The sequence below is a fragment of the Pongo pygmaeus genome, chromosome 10 (assembly GCF_028885625.2).
Source record: "Pongo pygmaeus isolate AG05252 chromosome 10, NHGRI_mPonPyg2-v2.0_pri, whole genome shotgun sequence".
Taxonomy (NCBI): domain Eukaryota; kingdom Metazoa; phylum Chordata; class Mammalia; order Primates; family Hominidae; genus Pongo; species Pongo pygmaeus.
This window is the reverse complement of record NC_072383.2, coordinates 19,449,607-19,462,178: the sequence shown is the minus strand read 5'-3', so window position 1 is coordinate 19,462,178 and position 12,572 is coordinate 19,449,607.

Genomic DNA, 12,572 nt, shown 5'->3' with positions numbered 1-12,572 from the left:
CAGCAAAAAGATACAACAATTATAAATATATATGCATTCAACACTGGAGCAACCAGATATATAAAGCAAGTATTATTAGTGCTAGAGAGAGAGGTAGACCCCAACACCCCACTTTCAACATTGGACAGATTATCCCAGCAAAAATCAGCAGAGACTTTGGACTTAATCTGTACTATAGACCAAATGGACCTAAGAGATATTTACAGAACATTTCATTCAGTGGCTGCAGAATACACATTCTTCTCCTTAGCACATGAATCACTTGCAAGGATAGACCAAATGTTGGGCCACAAAACAAGTCTTAAAATATTAAAAAAATTGAACTAATATCAAGTATCTTCTCTAACAACAATGGAAGAAAACTAAAAATCAATAACAAGAGAAATTTCAGAAACTATACAAACATATGGAAATTGAACAATATGCTCCTGAATGACCAATGGGTCAATGAAAAAATTAAGAAGAAAATTGAAAAATTTATTGGACCAAATAATGGTGGAACCACAACATGCCAAAACCTATGGGGTACAGTGAAAGCAGTACTAAGAGGGAATTTTAGAGCTGTAAGTACCCACATAAAAAAGTAGAAAAATCTTCAAATAAGCAACCTAATGATGCATCTTAAAGAACTAGAAAAGCAGGAGCGAATCAAACCCAAAGTTAGTAGAAAAAAATAAAGATCAGAGCAGAAATAAATAAAATTGAAATGAAGAAAGCAATACTAATGATCAATGAAACAAAAAATTGGATTTGATAAGATAAACAAAATTGACTAGAGCTTAGCCAGACTAAGAAAAAAAAAGAGAATACCCAAATAAATGAAATCAGCAATGAAAAAAGGGACATTACTGCTGATACCACAGAAATTCAAAGGATCATTAGTGGCTACTACAAGCAACTATATGCCAAAAAATTGGAAAACCTAGAAGAGATGGATAATTTCCTAGACACAAACAACCCACCAAGATTGAACTATGAAGAAATCTAAAACCCGAACAGACCATAACAAGTAACAAAATCAAAGCTGTAATGAAAAGTCTCTCAGCAAAGAAAAGCCTGGGACTCAATGGCTTCACTGCTGAATATTATCACACATTTAAAGAAGACCTAATACTTATCCTACTCAAACTATTCCAAAAAATAGAGGAAGAGAAATACTCCAAAATCATCCTGTGAGGCCAGTATTGGGGTATACCAAAACCAGACAAAGACATACCAAAAAAAAAAGGAAATTATAGGCTAATATCTCTGATGAACATTGATGCAAAAATCTCCACCAAAATACTAGCAAACCAAATTTAACAATACATTAGATCATTACATTACATTAGATCATTTGCACTACATTAGATCCTTTCATTACAATACATTAGATCATTACATTAGATCATTTAACGATATGTAAGATCATTCATCATGACCAAGTGGCATTTATCCCAGAAATGCAAGGATGGTTCAACATATGCAAATCAATCAATGTGATGCATTGTATCAACAACATGAAGGATAAAAACTATATGATAATTTCAATTGATGCTGATAAAGCACTTTGTAAAATTCAACATTCCTTCATGATAAAACCCTCAAAAAACTGGGTATAGAAGGAATTACCTCAATGTAGTAAAAGCCATATATGACAGGCCCACAGCTAGTATCATACCAAATGGAGAGAAACTGGAAGCCTTTCCTCTAAGATCTGGAACAGGACAAGGATGTGCACTTTCACCACAGTTATTCAACATAGTACTGGAAGTCCTAGCTAGAATAATCAGACAGGAAAGAAAAAGAAATATAGGAAATCCAAACTGGAAAGGAAGAGGTCAAATTATCATTGTTTGCAGATGATATGATCTTATATTTGGAGAAACCTAAGGACTCCTTAAAAAACTATTAGAACTGATTAGTAAAGTTGCAGGATACAAAATCAACATACAAATATTAGTAGCATTTCTACATGCCAATAGTGAACAGTCTGAAAAAGAAATAAAGGGAGTAATCCCATTTACAATAGCCACAAATAAACATCTAGAAATTAACCAAAGAAGTGAAGGATCTCCACATTGAAAACTAAAATTGAAGAGGGCATAGAAAATGGGAAGATATTTCATGTTCATAGATTGGAACAATCAATATTGGATTGGAAGATTCAATGCAATTCCTATCAAAATACCAGTGACATTCTTCCCAGAAACAGAAAAAAAAATTCTAAAATTTATATGGAACCACAAAAGACCCAGAATATCCAAAGCTATCTTAAGCAAAAAGAACAAAACTAGAGGAATTGCATTACCTGACTTCAAATTATTCTATAGAGCTATAGTAAACATCATGATACAGCATAAAAACAGACATATAGAACAGTAGAATAGAATGCAGAACACAGAAAGAAATCTGTGCATCTACAGTGTACTTATTTTTGACAAAGGTGCCAAGAACACACATTGGGAAATGGACAGTCTCTTCAATAAATGGTGCTGGGAAAACTATATCCATATGCAGAAGAAGGAAACTAGATCGTTATCCCTCACCAAACACAAAAATCAAATCAAAATGGATTGAAGACTTTAAGACCTCAAACTATGAAACTACTAAAAGAAAACATTGGGGAAATTCTCCAGGACATTGGAGTGGGGAAACATTCCTGAGTAACAACCCACAAGCACAGACAACCAAAGCAAAAATGGACAAATGGGGTCACGTCAAGTTAAAAAACTTCTGCATAGCAAGGGAAACAACCAACAACGTGAAGACACAACCCACAGAATGGGAGAAAATATTTGCAAACTACCCATCTGACAAGGGATTAATAACCAGAATATAACAGGCGCTCAAAAAACTCTATAGAGAAAAATATCTAATCATCTGATCAAAAGATGGGCAAAAAAATCTGAATAGACATTTCTGAAAAGAAGACATACAAATGGCAAACAGGTATATAAAAATGTGTTCAACATCAGTGATCATCAGAGAAATGCAAATCAAAACTACAGTGAGGTATCATCTCTGTCCAGTTAAAATAAATGGCTCTTATCCAAAAGACAGGCAATAACAAATGCTGGCAAGAATGTGGAAAAAAGGGAACCCTTGCACCCTGTATTTTTTTTTCTTTTTTTTTTTAAACGGAGTCTTAGTCTGTTGCCCAGGCTGGAGTGCAGTGGCACGATCTTGAATCTTGACTCACTGCAACCTCCATCTCCTGGGCTCAGGTGATTCTCCTGCCTCAGCCTCCCGAGTAGCTGGGATTACAGGCATGCACCACCACACCTGGCTAATTTTGTATTTTTAGTAGAGACGGGGTTTCACCGTGTTGGCCAGACTGGTCTTGAGCTCCTGACCTCTGGTGACCTGCCTGCCTTGGCTTCCCAAAATGCTGGGATTACAGGTGTGAGCCACCTCGCCCAGCTCCCTTGCACTCTGTTGATGAGAATGTAAATTAGTTAAACCACTATGAAGAACAGTTTGGAGGTTCTTCAAAAAACTAAAAATACAGCTACCATATGATCTAGCAATCCCACTGCCAGGTATATACCCAAAAGAAAGGAAATCACTGTATCAAAGAGATATCTGTACTCCCATGTATATTGCAGTATAATTCACAATAGCCAAGATTTGTAAGCAACCTACCCATTAACAGATGAAGGAATGAAGAAAATGTGGTACACATACACAATGGAGTGCTATTCAGCCATAAAAAAGGATGAGATCCTGTCATTTGCAACAACATGGTTGGAACTGAGGGTCATTTTGTTAATTGAAATAAGCCAGGCACAGAAAGAGAAACTTCACATGTTTTCTTTTTTTTTGGTGGGAACTAAAAATTAAAACAATTGAACTCATGGAGATAGAAAGAATGATAGTTTGCAGAGGCTGGGAAGGGTAGTGGGGGAGCTGAGTGAGAAAAATTGTTAGAAAGAATTCATAAGAGCTAGTATTTGATATCACAATAGAGTGACTATAGTCAATAATAATTTAATTGTACATTTAAAAATAACTAAAAGAATATAATTTTATTGTTTGTAACACAAAGGATAATGCTTGAAGATATGGATACCTTATTTATCCTGATGAGATTATTACACATTGTATGCCAGTAACAAAATATCTCATATACCCCATAAATATATATACCTACTGTGTGCCTGCAGAAATTAAAAATTTAAAATAAGTTAGAAGAATTGACAATTACTTTAAAAATAGTTCATTGATTAAAAAAATATTGGAAGTAAAAACCTGAAATCTAATTAGGGTTAATATGTATTGAAAAGTGGTTAGTTTTAGTTAATACCGTTTCCAAATTTCTTCTTATTTTGGCATAATACTTCCCTTTTTTCAAGGAATTTTTTTTGTGTGTTTATAGTAATGTATTAGTGAGGGTAGAGGCCAGGTTGCTCTAGCAAAAAGACTCAAAATTAAAGTGACTTAAAAAATTATAATGCCTTAAACAAAATAGCGATTTCTGTTGGTTTTTCCTTCTCACATATAAACTTAAATGTCTTGGACCAGGAGGTCACTTTACTTTTCTCAACTTATAGCCTTCATATGTGAGTCGAAGCTGGCTGCCTGTCTTAGCCAGTGGGCTGTGCAAAGGTGTCAAGGGACTCCTGCTTAAATGTTTTGAGGGCAAGACTCATTATTTTTGCTTATATCCCACTGAATAGAACTTAATCAAATGGTCACAGCTAGACACATGGAACACTGGGATTTATCTGGGGCCATTTCAAAGTACTATTCCCCCAGTTTCTGGGGGACTGAAACTAACAAAAAAAGTAAGTTTCTGCTTAAACAATCTCTGTCTCACTCTGTTGCCCAGACTGGAGAGCAGTGGCATGATCTCAGCTCACTGCAACCTCCACCTCCCGGGCTCAAGTGATTCTCCCATCCTAAGCCTCTTGAGTGCACCACCACACCTGGCTACTTATTGTATTTTTTTGTAGAGACAGGGTTTCACCATGTTTTCCAGGCTGGTCTCAAACTCCTGGCCTCAAGTGATCCACCTGGCTTGGCCTCCCAAAGTGCTGGGATTATAGGCATGAGCCACCATGCCCAGCCAAAACTAACTTTTAATAACCTTTGCTTTCTGATAAAATTTTATTTTGATTAACTTTCCTTTAAGATAAAAATAAAATTAATTCACCTTATATAACATTATAAATAGTATTTGTTAATCAGGAAATTTTTGAAATAATCATGAACTCCAAGTAGGATATGGTTAGAAAAGTAAAATTGTCACCCTACATGGAAAATAAGTTAATATCAAGGTTTAATCTTAGATGGGGGTTTTACATGCTTATATTTCTATTGGATTTACAATTTGATGCAGTTTTTTTTTTTGTTCAGAGGCGTGGTATACTGAAAGTGGTTTTCAAATATTATGTCACCTAAAGCATTTGACTTTTTACTCCAAAAATACTGACGTAATGGAAACAACTCTTATGAACCACTATTTCTTTATACTCCTAAATTATATAATTTGGCTTGTATCATAGACATTTGGTGACATGCAAGTTGCACTGTTGAATGTGGTGGCTAAGATGAAGGGTTTTTGGTACCTCTGCAGGCTGGATGACAAGGTACTGCTCATGCCACCAAATTGATTAGAGCCCAGGAGATTCAATGGAGAATAACGAACAGAGCTTTGACATCTTCTGTGCTGTTTTCCTAGCTTCCTTGCAGATAGGAATTACCAGGGGCACTTATTAAATATTTAACTTTCCAGACCCCTCACTTGGAGATTCTGATGCAGTGGTTGTAGGTGGAGCTTGAGAATTTGTGTGTTTAACAAGTGCCCCAGGGACGTTTAAAACACTGTGCAGTGATAGACTTTATCCATTGTGCTGAAGGGATAAAGGGACTCCTCTGCTCCAAGTGATGGGGTGGCAAGCTGAGTGTCACTACCCCGTGCCTTCTGAGGCTCTTCCCCTCGCATAGGAGAGCCACTGTCCACTGTATGCACTACAAGAGGCACACCTTTGGTCTTAGAACTGTATCATAAGATGGCATATAAATGTTTTTTCTCTGGTCCAAGATCCACTATCTGAGAGGAAATAGTTTCGTGACTATGGATGCAGTCCTAGCTGCCTTACTTCCACTACAATCCTGAAATAGAGTGACAGTCATTAGCAGTAATGGGAGGTTCACAGATGATTTACTCTATTGTGAAAGTAAAGTAAAAGAATTCTTTACTCTCTAGATTTCTTGGTAACTGGAATATTTTCCTTTTCTTTCTTTTTTACTAATAGAAGCAGGAAAAATAATTGTTTACCCATTGAAACTTTCTAGCTTTTCTCTGGGCTTTGAATAGTTCAAGATAAAGCTAGAGCCCATACTAGGATAAAAATAGCTGATAAAAATCTGCTTGGATAAGCAGATGTGTGAAGATCTTTTTTTGTTGTTGTTGTTGTAATCTGAACTGAAAAACTCTTGCTGTTCTAAGATTCTGTATCCTTGATCACCAAGATGAGGCACTATTTAGAATCTGATTCTAAGCAGGGGTTATTACATAAATATTTACAGTTTTGCTCTCCCAGTTCCAGCATATATATGTTTCACATAGTTTTGGGTATAGTTCCACAGAGTGGGTTAGCCATAAGCTTTCTAGTTAATTCTAAATGGAACTGTGCAACTGTGCCATGAATAAAGAGCCTAGAGTCAATAGTGAGAATTTTTTCTAAAAACAGCAGAATTTAGCAATAGTCTGTAGTTACATGGAATAAGTGGCTCTAAAAACACACCAATATTCTTGGAATATATGCTTGAGGCCACTCAATGGACACATTTTCTGTTCAGTGTGGCCTGAGTACCAATTTTGCATGATATAATAGCAAACTAAATATCAGGAGGGACAGAAAGAGTTGTTTTGAAACCTGTTATAAAGTAGTCACTTATATATAGTAAATTACTGGAAATAACAAGTACAATTTTACAGACTGCAAAATGGATAACCATGAGTTCCATGGATGCAGGAGTTGTACGCATTGTGTTAATTATTGTATCCCTAGCTCCTGGTACATAATTGGTGCCTAGTAACTTTTTCTTGCATAAATCGGGAAATGAATGAATAGGCATTCTTGTTATATTAGAGGCTTATATGCAAATATTGTTCTTAAAAAGGAATGAAGGGTCTTGTATTGAAATTCCCTTATAATCTGTCTTGGCCCACTTTCTAGAGGACTGAAAACTACTGTCATCTATAGTAATGATGGCCACATCTTTTCTGGAGAAACAGTGGCCATTCAATAAGTATAGAGCAATAGTCTGCTTTAATTCTCCTTTCCGCCATTCCTAAAGTTTAACTTTCTTTTCATTTCGACTGCAAATTGCCGAGAAAGAAATAATAGAATCATAGGAGCTCATAGGTTTGAAAGAATCCTAATAGCTGTCTAGTAGTCCAAACATCTTTGGACTACTGGAGTCCAAACGCTGGAGAAATTTTACATCCCACCAAGTTGCCTGGCTGATATTTATCTTGCCCTAGGGATTGGCAGAAGTTTCCCATCTCTTGAGACAAATCATTCTCATCTTGTGTAGCCTAGATTGTTCAATTGATTTTCTACAGACTATGCTGAACATCTTTCTTCTAAGTTCTACCTATAAAGACCATATGGAACAAATCTTTCTTCCATATGACCGTTCTTTATACATTTGCATACAACATTCATGACCCCACATGGGTCTTTTCATAGCAATTATGATAGTTGCCATTTATAATACATCAGGTCCTATGCTAAGTACTTTACAGGCATCATTTCATTTAACCTGCACAATAAACCCACACGCTAGGTGCCACCATGATCTTCATTTTGTAGTCTTAGAGAAATTAAGTAATTGCCCAAAAGTCATATAGTTAGGAAACTGCAAAACTGAGATTTGAACATGTTTAGATTGGAATTTCGTTTCAGGTCTACTTGACAATGAATTTCCCACTATCTGTTTGAGAAGCCCTGGCTGCTTTCTGTTATCGATGGCTAAATCGGTCCTAACAAATACACTTGCCAGTTTGCATTTTGCAGCATCCAGCTTCCTCTTACATTTGGAAAAAATGTTTTTTTGTTTCCTGTCTCCAGTTTCATAGCCCTTTTCCTTTTCCACTAGATTCTTAAAGATCACTGAATGTGGTTTCAACTACTTCTGACAGGAACAAACTGTGTCTACAAAGCAGAACAAGTAAATTCCCACTCTGCCAGGCTGCTAGGCAGCATTTCAGGGTGGCATGCAGCCATTACTATACCAGCTCCTTCTTTCACTAAATATAAAATGTATATGCTGCTCCACAGGGAGAGGGGGAATAGTTGGCAAGGTGAGAAAGGGAATGCATTTCCTTTGAGTTGTATCATCTTATATGAATTCATTCTCTTGTGGTTTAGAAAACAGACTTATTAAAGTCTATTTTCTGAGCAATTTTTGGTGTTTCTGAGACTATTGTTTGAGTATTTTACAACTTTGTGCTGATTTGATATGGACAGATCATCCCGGTGTTTTATCAGAGAAAGTATAACACTCCAGCCGACTTCTGTTCATAGACCAAGACAAATTATCTGAGAACATGGGAAAAATGAGAGATCCTAGAAGTGGGGAAAGAGGAAGCATATTGAGCCACAAGAGTTAAAAAAAAAATCAAGCACCCACATACACAATAACTACATCTTTAAAATAAAAATATGGAATCCGAAACATATCTCTAGTTCTTCTTTCTCCAGGATTTTCAAGCCTAGTCAGAAAGTAGCCCGTAGGCTACCTTAAGCATGATTATATTTTCCTGGTTTTGATCCACTCCTATTCACCTCTGATCTCATGCATACTTAGACTCAGGTTATTTCAGCTTTCTTGTGATGTTCAATTTCTTTCCTTTTTTTCTACACTGGCTGCTCTCATTGATATCTGATATAACATTATAAATAGTACGCCGAGGTATTGGCTGCCCACCAGGCTGAACAAGGTGGACTGGCTGTGACTGCCAGTGCCTGACATCTAGGGAAGTAACACTGCTTCGCAGTACCAAAGTCACCTTGCTACCCTCTTCCTGGGCCCCAATCAGGCCAACATGTGCCTTACAAAAAGCACAATTTAGGGTCAAGTTGGATTTTCCTCCTCCTCCAGAGACTATAAAGAAATAAGAAAAAGGGCATATTGAGATTGAGCCAACTCTTATTACTGCATTGGAAAGCAGGTTTGTATATCAATTATAATTCTCCTGTTATCGTCATCTAATCATTTATTGCTTATTACTCTTATCAATTTTGCCAATGGGTTAGCTTGGTCTGGAGGAGAAATTGGAAATCCAACTGATTTTCTTAGCAAATTTTGTGAAATGGTGGGGAAAAATCTGGAAAATAAAGTACTGGTTACAAAGAGATTTTACCATTATCCATGGGCTTTGCTTATCTGTGCCCTCCCGATCACGTACTACCCCAGATAATTGAAAATGTACAGTGTATGCATAACCGTGTCAGCATGCAGCAAGATGACACAGAGTGAAACAGCAGGTTTGGGTGATGTGGTAGATTGGTCTAAAACAACGCAATAAAGTCAGATAGCTGAAAACAAATTCAAAAACAAAAAGATAAAGTTACTGAACAAAACAGAATGCAAAATTAGTTTGGAAATATAATGGAAATAAATCCTTGTGTTTAATATTCAGTGTGCAGACCCATAAAAAGTCAATTAAAGGTTTAAAATTTCAGCACTGATTCATATGTCACTGCTTGTGTTCTTAAGCCCTGGTGCAGAAATGAGGTGTGTTTTTTTTTTTTTTTTTTTTTAAATCCTTTATTCATGAGGTCCCTTAGGCCTGCCATGCTCATGAGTCCATCAGTCAATCGAAAAGAACTGTTGGAAATATCGTAATAGTCCTCCAGATCTAAGAGATGCAACACAAAACTGTGTTACGGCCAATACAATTGGTATAATTATTTTTAGCTCCAAAAATTATGGACTTCTTTCTAGCATGGTTTATTTGCAGTCTCCTGAGACAGATAGCAACCTGTAATTTTATTCATTAGTTTTCCACCCCTCCCAAGGGAAAAAAAAGTTAAATGCTAGGAAGCTGACATGATAAAGATAGCACAGCGGTTAGAGGGTTTACTCCAGCAGGAAATAACACTTAACTAAGAGGCTACATGCAAAATTATTTCAACTCTAAATTCTGATTTTGTTTAAAGTAGAACGTATTATTTCCTTCCTTCGCTGGGGGTTGGGGTAAAGGGAAGGTTGGACAGTTGATGACTGTTTAACACATTCTGGGCAACGAAAGCAGAGCTCGAAGACTCTGGCCACTCCCTAGGGGATGTGGCTGGGGCAGTCTTTGAAACCCCACATCTCTTGTCCTCTTCTCTGCCTCTCTTAGCTGTACCAGGGCAGAAAAAGGGGGCAAGAGAGCAGCCGTGCTGATACTTTCCTTCCCCAATCTCAGACCCCTGTCTTTACCCTGGTTCTTTGCTTTCTCAGCATGCTAGGAGAAAGGAGAGGGATAATGATGCAACCTGGGGTCATTCCATGGAGACTGAAATTCCAAAAGCAGTGAGAGGGGCTCTGAAGAGCAGTCACTCACGGGGTCACCTCTCAGTTCATTATTATTTTAAAGAGGACAAGAGTGTGGTAGGACTTGGAGATCATGCGAGGTTGTAAGGGGTGAGAAGTGCCAGGTGAGGTCAGCTCACAGGATTATAAAATGATAAGCTTGGAAAGATGTAAGGGAGGCATCTTCTGTGAACTGTTTTGCTGATGAAAAATTTGTTTGTGGCTAAAGGATTTTCTTGGAGGCTATGACTTTCTTGATGTTTCAGGAAAGTAAGATTGAATATTTATGGATAGGTTTTGATGTTATGAGAAAAGGTGCCAGCCCTTTCATATTTTGTTTGGACTTAGAAAGGAGTGTTCACAGTGAGGAGAGCGTTGGGTGTGTCCGCTCTCTCCATCACCATGAGGCATTGTGGGAGTTTTGATAGATCCTTCTTGGGCATTCAACCAGGTTAATATCTTGACTCTAGATCTTATCCAAGCAATCACCTTTCTTCTACTTAGAGCTTTAATTTTGGGCAGACTAAAAGAAAGCTCCCTGAGCTTTAATTCCCGTTTGCATTAGTGCATTACTATAGATACACGTGGCAGGCTTACTGTGGAAAGCAAAAATGCCACCTCACACTGCCCAAACAGTAGGATAACTTTGCCTTTCTCCATCTCCTCCCCTAGTTCCCCAGGAGAGATTTAGAGGGAGGTGGTGGTAAAGGCATTAAGCATCTATCTTTTCAAACTGCCAGTTTTCCCTTAGTCCCATGGTTTTGTATATAATTGGAAGAATTCCTAGAGCAAACTAGGGCCAGCGTAGTAACTCAATCATCCCTGAATTTTATTGGTCAGACCATTACAGTTCTGTCTATGACACTGAGATTACAAAAGCTCCAGGGCATGGACTAGGTCTTCTCTTCTGTCTTATATAATATTAAACTCAAAATGCGCCCTTGAGAAATCACAAATACAAATAAAATGAATATAATTTAATATAAATGTCATTCGGCTACTATATATAGATAACAATAATGGAAAATTTAAGGAAAGTCTTAGTTAAATCTGTAAGTGAATTTATGATTGGAGCAGAAAAATTATCTCCCATGGATTTCTCATTTTAAATTAGTGTGACATTTCAGTAAAATACTGAACAGGATCCAACTGGATCTTTTAATTAACTCTTGGGTGGGATTTACTTGGGGCCATGCTTGGGAGTGAATCCCAGGCATAGCTTAGCTCTGTATAAAATGTGGCAATAGCTTCTAGAATTTGACCAAAACGTATCATTTGACACCTGTGTCCAATTAGTTCTCAAAATCTGTAGCTTCTTACATTGTATTCCTGGTATTTATTCCTTTCTGTTTAAAAAGAAATCAATCATCATCACCTAGGTCTAGAATTCTAGGGCCTGGCAGGTGCAAGAAGCCATAAGTATCATTTAAAATTTTACAATAATTAAAAATGTTTTTATATTATATTCATTATATTGAATAGAACTCCCAACTTTTTATACCATTTATTCATGTCTGCATGAAACTCGTATGGTGTCTACATCATACTACAGTATCAGGTCTTTCAAAAGACATATTTTTAACAACAGTTAAAGGAAATTTTATTCATTAGTTTTTATTTTATTCATAAAATAAATGGCAGTTTTTTTTCCTTGATGCTTGTTTTTTAGGTTGTGTATGAAACTCTTTAGAGTTTCATGTGGCTTTAAGGCTATTAATTGGTCTCCAAAGCAATCCAACTAGCTTTACTTGTCCTTAATTACCCTTTACGCCTCAAATTTAATTGACTCAGTGTTCTTAGTCTTTCATAAAGACAATTAACTACTCCTTCTCCATTCTCCTTGGTTTACTTTAAAAAATTACTTTTAGGTGACCCTTTTTCCTCCTATGCCCAAATGGATCCTTTAATTAACTCTTGTGTGGCCTTAACTAGGGGCCATGCTTGGGAGTGAATCCCAGTCATAGCCATTTCTGACCACAGTGCTAAATTTTCTCTGCCCTTGGCCGGTATGTAAGTCTTTTATTTTTTTATTTCAATAGCTTTTGGGGCACAAGTGG